Here is a 10,669-nt window from a genome sequence, read left to right on the forward strand (position 1 = left end):
CGGGGTAGCTTCACCAACTCATTAACTAAGGGTTGGTTGGGGCAGGCCAGGATCTAAGCGGGGGGCGGGGGGGGTGGTGATGGGAGAGACGGAGCCCCCATGGGGCAGCGGGGCCCTGGGCACTGGTTTATGTATGAACAGGTAGGCAAGTCCTCTAGAGTTGTGGAAAGTAAACATGAAACCTACAACTGCACACACATCATCTCTCGTTTTTGTCATGGCGTTAATCTCCAAGTGGCTTTGATCCTTCCCCAGGCACAGAATGAAGCGACCCAAGTCATAGCTATCCTGAAACCGCCCCGGTCTACTTTGTCGTTTCTTCTTGACTCGTTTCTACGCCTGACACTGGTTAATTTATCTGTAGGTCGTGCCAGGGATGTGAGTTCTGGCCCCTTCCTGAACAGACCGCCCCCTCGATCCTGCGCGGTTCTCCTCCCGCAGGCGCCTGGCCCCGCCCCTCCCGCAGGCTCCTGGCCCCGCCCCTCCCGCAGGCTCCTGGCCCCGCCCCTCCCGCAGGCTCCTGGCCCCGCCCCTCCCGCAGGCTCCTGGCCCCGCCCCGGCTCGGCACCACCTACATCCGGAGGCTCCGGCAGGCCAGGCGGCGGGCGGTTCCAGGGTTAGTCAGCAGGGGGCACGTGGGGCGGTCTGACCCGGCGGCTCCCGCGAAATCAGCTCAGCAGGAGGGAGGGTGACCCTGCCCTCCTATGCAGGTCAAACTACGAACAGGCCGGAGAATACTTCACAGCACAATGACGAAACAGGTCAGGATAAAATGAGATCATGAAGCATGCTGTGCTCAGCTCTGCAGTTAGTTCAAAGAATATTACAGAGCGTCGTTTCCAAACGCTCAGGAAACGCCAGCTACGAATAATAACGCGTGACAGCACCTTCGTCGACACTCAGCACAGCTCTGCAGTAATGGCCCAGCCTGATCTCCACGTTGGAGGTGAGGACATAGGCCCTGGAGGGCTCAGTGGCAAGGTCACAGAAGTGGTCACAGGAGACTAGACCCCCTCCCCGCCCCTGACCGCCCCAGGCTCTGGATCTGTAACCCCTGGCTTGCCGCACAAGCCACTGGCCTGCCTGACCTCAGACCCGAGGCCTCTGAAAAGCCTGGCAAGGTGGGCAGAAGGTCCCAGTGGTGCCAGCAGGGCAGGGACGGGCGGTGGAGCTGAGCCGGGAGGGAGGAGCCGGGCCTGGCTGGAAGAAGCGGAGCCCTGGAGAGGGGGCATCTCTGCCCTCACCCTGGTGCTGTGGAGTTGGAGAGCCTTCACTGCAGGGCTGGGGAAGGTGGGCAGGCTCAGGGCAGTGGGGGAGCCGCCTGCTCGGCAGGAGGGCCAGAGGGAGGCGTGAGCTGTGTGCAGGGAGGGTGGGCAGCAGGCAGGGGCAGGCACAGGAAGGAGGGCGCTGAGCTGAGGTGACCCAACTAGGAGCTGGGGAGGGAAACGAGAGGAAGAGAGCATGGAGGGGAAATGGGGGACAATGGGTGGGTGCAGAGAGGGAGGCAGGGAACTGAGGAGAAGACAGAGCAGGGGAAAGGAGGGAAGGGGAAGAAAGCGTGCGAGGAGAGGGAGACTGGAAAAGACACCGAGATGGCCTGGGTCAGGGAAGAGGGAGGGGAGGGGGAGCTGAGGGACAGGGAACGAACCCAGGTGAGGTGAGGAGGGCGGGGACAGCTGGGAGGGATGGCCTTGACAGGAGAGGGCTGGGGACTGGACCGGCGGAGGGTGGAGAGGTCTACAGGCGCTGAAGGAAAGGGAGAGGGGAGGATGTTGGAGAAGGAGGAACCCGAGAGAGAAGAAGGGAAGGGCATGAATGAAGGGGAGGGAGGCGGGAGAGGTCAGGTGCATCCCAGGGAGGTGAGGAGAGGGGAAGGGAGATAAACTGAGGCAGGGAGTTGGACAGAAGAGATGGGAAGTGAGTTTTCAGGAGAGTCAGAGAAGAGAGGAAGGGAAGGACTGGAATGGAGGGTGCAGATGGAGTGTGGGTGGAGATGAAGTGGGAGGCGGAACCAGTAGGGGCTTTGCGTGGGAGGGGAGGGGAGTGAGGCAGAGGAGGGAGGTACAAAGAACTGGGGAGACGGAATAAGGTAGAGGCCACAGGGGCTCAGGAGGAACGGGAGGTCCTGGAATGGAGGGAAGAATCTGGCAAGAGCTGCAGTGGGTGGGGCAGGAGGGCGCATGTGCCTGAGACTGTGCTGCTCCTTGAAGAAGTGACAGAGACAAAACCCTAAACAGAGCATTTCTCCTCCCCATCAGCCCGGTCACCTGGTCACCCTATGACCCACACCGCAGCTGCACTGAGCTTCGAGGTGACCTTGAGCGGGGATGCCTCCTGAGGGCTCTTCCCATTGTTCTCGACACATCTCCAGCCACACATTAGAGTGACTTAGACCATTTTGATGACCCTCTGCTCCATGTTGTAGGCACTGGTTATCCCTGTGCAAATCACTTCTCCCCCAGCCCTTCGGGGTTTGGCGGATTAGTACAGCCCAGGTCTGAAACCCTAGTCAGGGAGTTCACTACTTTTGACATCACTTAGAACAATGTTGCCAAAGACTGAAAAAAAAAAAACCACGCCCTATCGCTGGATCTCTCTTGCCTCATCCCTTACCTCATAAGCAGGAGTTGGTTACATCCTTAGGTCATGATCGAAGACACGTAGAGAGAAATGCCAAATGTGTTTGCACAAACTTTGAGATTTGATCCATAGAAAATCTCAGAGATCAAGATTTCTAACTCACAGGGAAAAAAAAACTTATTTTTCTAGCAATGATAAAACATATAAGTTTAAAATTTTCCCCTTCTGTGTACATATAATTAAAATTAATGTCGTGCAGAGAGCACACGACACTGAACTTCTGGGACCGCTAAAACATGTTTGGTGCCACTTGCCATATATTTTCATGACAACATGCATAGATACTTCCATTATCTGTAAACCCAAACGTTCACACATCTGGACAGGGAGGAAGCCTCCTTTACCCTTAGAAGCTCGCGCCTAGCTCTCAGTGCCTGGATAGTGGACGATCGTGGGGCTGCTGTGTTTGGTTTTAAGGTCCACGACTCCAGGGATGTCAGAGAGCTTTAGTCTCTGGTCGCCACGTTGGTTATGCCATGAGATTTTACTGCAGACCCAATGGACTGCTTCTCTGGGCCACACTCCTTGGTGCTTTTGGAGTCGCCCATGTCCCCAGAGAATCCATGTCTCCAGCATTTCATATCCATGGTCCAGTCCTCCTGGATGGCTGCAGAGCCTCCTCACCATGGCCCCATGCGGGGAGGCCAGGGGAGAGCACTTGCCTTCATGCTCCAAATCCTGAAACTGACTTTTGCACTGATGTTTTTTCCCCTTCCAGCACCATAGCCTGTGTCTTTGACATCCCTGTGGCAGCTGGTGAGATGTGTCATCAGGTGCCCTGGGGATGATGCTGACCTGTCAGCTCTAGAGGGTCATCCGAGGTGGATTCTGGGTCAACACCCTTCTCAGGTAGAAGGAACTGTTCTTCACTTTTCAAGTCTTATTCAGGTAAATCAAGATCTTTTTATTGTGAACTTTGACTTTTTCTTATTTTGAGTGGTTTAAAATATTACTATAAGAAACTATGAATATTTTTTATTTTCTTGCCCAAGATAAAGATAATTCTATGAAGCAATGAAAAACCCAACATTTTAAATAATGGATACCAATAACAGTTAAGATACTGTGCTGTTCCCTAAAAAAGATGGGCATGGAGGTCAAAGGAAATAGCATTTATTTGGGAAACAAAGAATTGTAATTCAGGTACAGTGAGTCAGGCAGCCCCCAGAAGGTCCTGTAAGGCAAGCACAGGAAACATGTTTTAATTGAGGATTTCCACAGAAAGTTGTTCTTAAAGGTAGTTCATTTGTTGGGCAGAAATCCTAATTTGCAAACTCGTTCTGATTGGTCAGTTAATGAGGCTACTCCCAGCTGAAAGATGCTGAAGGCTAGTGGACACTGGCTCTAGCCGTTTATTCAAGTCTGCTGGAATATTCTGTGACTTGACCTTTAGTGGATGTGAGTGCCTCTCCTGCTTCCGTTTTAGAAAGCTGGAGGCTCAGTTAATTCATTTTTTTCTCAGTATAAATATGCCAAGTTTAAAGATTTGATGGAGTCACATATGAAAGGCATTTATTACTAAGCATGAAATTTATATTATTTTAATCATTAAATTGTCTAGGTTCACATAATTAGAAGGAAAATATCTAACAATTAAAATTCCCAATAGATTAAAAGTGCCCAAAAGGTATCAGGTTTTCAGATATCTCAGCCATAATTTTCACCTATATCTTCAGCCATAACATTAATCAAAAAGGCTAAGAAATGAAAAAAGTCGGTGTTATGTTTACTCTTCTCCTGTTATGTATTCTCCTAGATGTTCTAAAAAGTAAAAGTAATGGAATGTTTTAAAGAAGGGCAAAGATACAGGAAAAAAAATCAATATCCTATAATTGGTAATGAGCACAGCATGTTTATAGACAATTCTGTAACTTACATGAAACACATCAGCTAAGCAATTACTATGAAATTTGAATATATGGATGAAGAATATGAACAAGCAAAGGATTGAGTGACTTCACAAACATCTCCAGTAAACACATAGGAGGAATCCAGGGACGTACAATATCCAGTCACTGCCAGGTGGCTACGTTCTATTTGGCACATGTTTAGAAGTGTGTTGTCTCAAAATTATATTAAAATTATTTTAATTTGTAGCAATGGTAGGATAGTTGTGACATCTTGCTTATGAACAGTCAAGTAGTGGTTCCCATAAATATTTTTAGTACTCATCTTGCCATTATACACAATCGATGAGATCCATTCTTAGCCACACAGCACAAATGGAGTAGCTATATATCTTCCCTAGCCTTGATTTCATTCTTTGAATAAAAAAAGATAATTTATTACATGCCATGATGCTTCCCAATAATAGTAGTGAAAATTTATGAACAATTTACTTATTCTCTCAACATTGCGTGTGAGATCATAAATGACCAGCTTTAATAGTTAAGTGGATGGAACATGTACAAAAAGGAATATTTTATCACACTGAATATTTAGCTTAAAATTTAGAAAATAGTCATAAGTGAATATACTGTAGTTTTAACTACAGAGAATCTAAACTCCTTTTGAGTAGTCATGTTTATTTTCCTTTCATAATACTTCAAATCAGTGAACCTAAAAAATGTTGCTTAACTATGCCTGGAGTTCAAGAACATTTCCGCTCCCAAAGATTATCAATAACAGTATCTACACACTGAACTGTTTGAATTCTGACCATATCACAAGACAGGGTCAGCAGGCTCAGCCTGGGGAGAGTCTGAGTGAGGGATGTTTTGGCTGTGCCCACAGCATATCGGATTCCAGGTGTTCTGGAATTGCCCTCACAGTTGAAAACAGCGCCCTGTGGGGCTTGGAAACTGTGAGCTCCACCTCAGGGCCTGAGATCCCAACATCAAAATTAAATCGAACCAGAAGGCTGCTAGATCCTCTTCTAGCTATGCCTCCCTTATGCAGCTGTTGTGGAGATGGGATTGTTTCATGGTGTGAAAGACTTGCACAGTAACTGGCATTTAGTTGGTGCCCAACAGATATCAGGAGCCATATCATCCCAAACCATCTTCAGCTACCCAGGGTGAGTGAGGGTTCATGTCAGGGCTGTCAGGGCCTGTGCAGGGTGGTCCTTGGTTAGAGAAGATCAGGAACCAGTTAGATCCAGGGCTGGGGTAGGAGAAGGAGGACTAGGTGTCTGCATTTGTCTTCTGCTGCTTTGTAACCAGTTGCCAAACTGGTGGTCTAGTGGTTAGGATTTGGCGCTCTCACTGCTGCAGCCCAGGTTTGGTCCCGGGTCAGGGAAGTCTTTCTTCCTTAAAAAAAGAAAAGAAGCCTCACGATCAAATCTCATCTCTCCAGTCCTTCAAAACTGCCACAGCGCCCTCCATTTGGCTCCATCTACTACACTTCTTCTCTAGAAATGTCAACGTTAAGGAAATAATACCCTCCATACATCACTTTCAGTTTTCAAATTTGACCAAAGGATAATTACCAGGAAGGAATTGGGTTTGGAGGACAAGGGTTGTAAGAAGAATTTTATTTACCTTTTGAAATGAACAGAATATTCAGGTTTATCCTATAAACGTTTTAGTAAGTTTAACACTGGGGAGCATACATCAGTGATCGCGGCTTGCTCTCTTCACCCAGCCCACTCTTCTGTGGTCCTTGAGGGCTGCCCTGCCCGCCACCCCGCACCTGGAGTGCTGGCTGACAGGAGTCCCCTGAGGACACACCTGCTGCCAACTGCAAGGTGAGCATCTCACAGCCCCAACTCCCGCAGTCACCGCTTTCCCCGGGCCCATGGTAGCCACTGATACGGGTGACCCCTTGCTGAGGCTGTGGGCTGGATGAGAAAAAGAAACCTTGAACTTGGGAGGTGGAGGTTGCAGTGAGCCAAGATTGTGCCACTGCACTCTAGCCTGGGCGACAGCGAGACTGTCTCAAAAAAAAAAAAACCAAGAAACCAAACAAACTGATTTTTCCATAAAAAAAGATGAGTTCATGTCCTTTGCAGGGACGTGGATGAAGCTGGAAACCATCATCCTCAGCAAATTGACACAAGAACGGAAAACCAAACACCGCATGTTCTCACTCATAAATGGGTGTTGAACAGTGAGAACACATGGACATAGGGAGGAAACATCACACACTGGGGCCTGTTGGCGGGTGGGGGGGTGAGGAAGGATAACAGGGGGTGGGGGGGATTGGGGAGGGATAACATTAAGAGAAATACCTAATGTAGATGACGGGGGATGGCTGCAGCAAACCACCATGGCTTGTGTATACTTACGTAGCAATCCTGTACGATCTGCACATGTATCCCAGAACTTAACGTATAATAAAAAAAAAAAAAAGAAAAGAAAAAAGTTATCATACTGGGGGAAAAAAAGAGCTGATTTCAAACCTTTGCTCGGTGATTCCGAATGTCTGGTTTTCTCAGGGGCAGTTCCCACCGATCCCTACTTTCTCCTGTGCCCTGGCCATTCTCTCTTGTTCTTTCACATTCTTCCTGCATTTTTATTGAAAAGTGGACATTTTGCACCTTTTAACATGGACTCTCTGGAAACGCTCCGCTCTCCTGGGGGTTTGTTGTGCTTGTTGTAGTTATTTGTTTAGTAAATTTTCTGGACTAATTCAAAGTTTCTATTCTTTGAAGTCTCTGTTCCATTAGTTTAGTGGTCAGCTAACCACTAGACAGATATTTCCCTAAATACTGAGATTCAAAAAAATACAATCTTGGCTGGGTGCAGTGGCTCATGTCTGTAATGCCAGCACTTTGGAAGGCTGAGGCAGGCGGATCACTTAAGGCCAGGAGTTCACGACCAGCCTGGGCAACATAGTGAAACTCCTTCTCTACAAAAAATACAAAAATTAGCCAGGTTGGTTTCACGCACCTGTAGTCCCAGCTGCTATGGTGGGAAAATCACTTGAGCCCAGGAGTTTGAGGCTGCAGGGAGCTATAATCATGTTATTGCCCTCCAGCCTGGGTGACAGAGCGGGACTGTGTCTCAAAAAAAAAAAAAAAATCTAATCTTTGCAGAGGGAGTCGTTGCATTTTGAGGTCATTCCTTTAGTGTTCAGCTAAGTGTTTTCCAACCTGGCCTTCACCTTCTCTTCCTGCCTGTGCTGAACCTCATGATCAGCCAAGGGTGAGCTTAGGGCTGTCTCAAGTCTTCTCTGAGGGTGACAAGGCCCTAGGCATGTGTGCAGCCTTCTAGATTCCCAGGAATTTGTAACTATTTTCCGAAGCCCTTGTTGCCCAAAACATCTCATTCCCCAGACTTTTCTCCCTGCAGGTTTTGGTTAACCTACCGTTTGTCCCAGCCATCATCCATTCCCTTTGGCAGCTGGGCCTGGAACATTCACTGTATACACTGTCAACAATTGCCCCCAGGTGGGCACTTCAGTTTACGGTGAGTTCCAAGGTGGGAGAGGGAAAGGCAATCCTATGGAGCTGGCCTTCCAGGGAGCAATCTGACAGATCAAAACAAGCAGTCACAGTTCTCTGAGAATATCTTCATTTCTGATCTCTGCGGTACCTCACTGGGAACACCAGCTGTGATTTTTCAAGGGATGCAGACGGAATCAGGGTAAGTTAAAGCACACCGGAGCAAGCTTTTCTTCTTAGTGTCAGCGGTTTTTCTTGGATGGGTGCTTTACTGATGGCTGCAAGCTTTTCATTAGTTTCCAGAGTTCTCTAAAGAGTGATTTTGACAATTTTTTGCCAGTGGTTTCACTGTTTTGGTGGAAGGCAGGCCTCTGGAATCCCTAGCTCAGAACTTGCCCATGGATGGTTTTAAAGAAATTAATTTCCAGATCTTTAACTTCTACCTGGGCTGTTTCCAAAACATGATCTTCCTAAGACCTAGCATGAGATCAGAGAGTCCCTACTTCGAACAGCCCCTCCCACTTCACAAGAGGTTCCCTTTCAGCAATCTTGCATCTGACTATAGACCACAGATCCACATCTCCAGGGATTAACAAGGTGATAATTTAAAATACTGGAGTAGGTATTTTGGGTGAGACTGTCTTTAATTCCTGGATATCAAATCCCACTACAAGTCAGGTAACTTTCAATTCTTCATTTGAACAAGTTGAAGGTGGAACGAATCCAGTCGTCAGCAGACGCATCATTTACAAGGATCTTTATCATATATAACTGTGCTTTTCGGTCTATAACTTTGAAGGAGTTCAAATAATTGCATAAAGACTCTTTCCATTCCTGTCTACTTATTTATGTAAGCAAGGTTTCTCAAGGCTTCCAATTGAACAAGTGAAAAAAAATAGGTGTACGACTGATGTGAAACTCTGTCACATTCTAGCAGGTAACTGTTCATTCACAGGTTCATGGCAAAGTTGGGACGGAAGTCCACCTGTGTCATTAAGAGAAGCATTCCAACCACTTTTAATTTTTATAGTTACCAATCATTTACCAAACTTTATGGTATAGCCGTGTTTTATTGGGTTATTATATTATTTTGATGAATAATTATAAGCAAAACTGAATCCATGTTAAGTCATACAAAGCCTGTGGAGCTGTCAGCCCCTGCCCCCGCACCGCCCCGTCTCCTTGCCGGTGGCCTCCACCTTCCCCCTGACCTGGGCCGCCCCTCCTGTGAGGTTTTATTGTCTGCTCCAGTGCCTGCCTCTCTGCCTCCAGACCCACGGCTCACCGCCCTCTCTCTCCCTCCCCTTCCTTCCCTGTTTCCTCCGCTCCTAGAGCCCATTTCCATCCATACCCACCTTGTCCTTCACCACGTCCTTACCCGACCCCGTACCTCCCCAGCCCACCTTTTTCTTGAAGGAGTCAATGACGTGCCATCCCAACTGATAATTTTACGTTACAAACATTGAAGAAATTGTAGTTTAGAAAGGGTGATCTGACCTGCCTCTTCTGCACGCAGCAAGCCGTAAAGACTCCCCTGGGAGCGGCACCTCCACACCAGGGCGAGAAGAGAGCGTCAGCACCACAGACTGGACCCAAGTCAGTGTACCTCACGAAGTCAGCCTTGTTGTCCGCTGGTTTTAGATCCCTGCATATCGCCTAGAAACTCCCCTGGAAATCGACTGTCTCTAGCCAGATTCTGCGTGCCTTGTCATTTCTTCCCAAATTTATTATTCTTTGTCTGAAAAGTACAAAAGCATCTGGCTTTGGCTTCTTCAGACTTCACTAACTTGGGAAGATCCCCATGTACCTTTAACACTAATTCAATTTGTATGCTTTTCTCTTGTTAATATTTGGTGCTTGGTTTCAATTTGGCTTCCAGGCACAACCGAGGAGCCCATGTAACAGCTAAGTGGGGTTGGAGATGATCTCTGGGTCCCTGCAGAACGTGGCACAGAGCCCGGGGCTCTCCCTCACTGGCTGGGACACGGCTCCATCTGGAGCTACGGAAGCGAAGACCCTGGAGCTCTGACCCAAGCCGGCAAAGGCAGGGTTCTTACTGCAGCCTTCCAGGTGTCTGGTGTGCGGCTGGTCTAGGCGAGAATGGTTAGACTTGTGTCTATTTCTCTTATATATTGGAATTGACAGGAGAAAGCATGTGTGAACTAGTTCTTTGGGCAAAAAGCGACTTTTAGTGTTTTTGTGAGTTCTCTAGATTTCTATTTGGTCCTTTTGATCTCACAGATGGTCTCTGTCTTCCTTTGCGTCTTTTCTGCCGTTTGTCATAAGGAGAGGAAGCGTCAGGTAGAGAACACAGGCACGGGTCCTTCGAAGCCTGCTGTGTCCCCAGGACTTGGGTGTGTGGCACTTGTCAGACCCATGTCTGCCTAGGCACTGTGGGTTCCTGAAACAAAAAAAACAAAAATGATGGGGTTCCCCTCTTGCCTTGTTTTATGTCCTGAGAGCTTGACTGTGTGACCAAGGAGGACATCTCTCTGGTCTCTGCCATCCGAGGGGCGCAGAGTGTGGCTCTGTGCCAGGCAGCATTCCGACCAGACTAGGGACTCAAGACCCGTGAGACATGGGCAGCACTCTTTGTCTGTGTGTGTCAAGTTCTCGTGGGGTTTTGTTGTAAGACGCCAATTCGTAAGGGCTCTTGTCATCTCCTCCCTGTTGCCCTGATTAGTGCTGGGAGACCCCCATCCCAGC

At 48.1% G+C, this 10,669-nt stretch overlaps 1 long non-coding RNA gene across 1 annotated transcript; it reads left to right on the top strand.

Moving 5' to 3' along the window:
* The first annotated feature begins 636 nt into the window (after positions 1-636).
* LOC105723624 (uncharacterized) lies at positions 637-9,280 on the top strand. Its single transcript, XR_001108863.2, has 4 exons — positions 637-946; positions 3,359-3,528; positions 6,223-6,325; positions 7,872-9,280. It is a non-coding gene; the product is annotated as an uncharacterized LOC105723624 (long non-coding RNA).
* The last annotated feature ends 1,389 nt before the right edge of the window (positions 9,281-10,669 follow it).

The sequence above is a fragment of the Aotus nancymaae genome, unplaced genomic scaffold, assembly GCF_030222135.1.
Source record: "Aotus nancymaae isolate 86718 unplaced genomic scaffold, 86718_ANA_hifiasm-v0.15.2.pri h1tg000018l, whole genome shotgun sequence".
Taxonomy (NCBI): Eukaryota; Metazoa; Chordata; class Mammalia; order Primates; family Aotidae; genus Aotus; species Aotus nancymaae.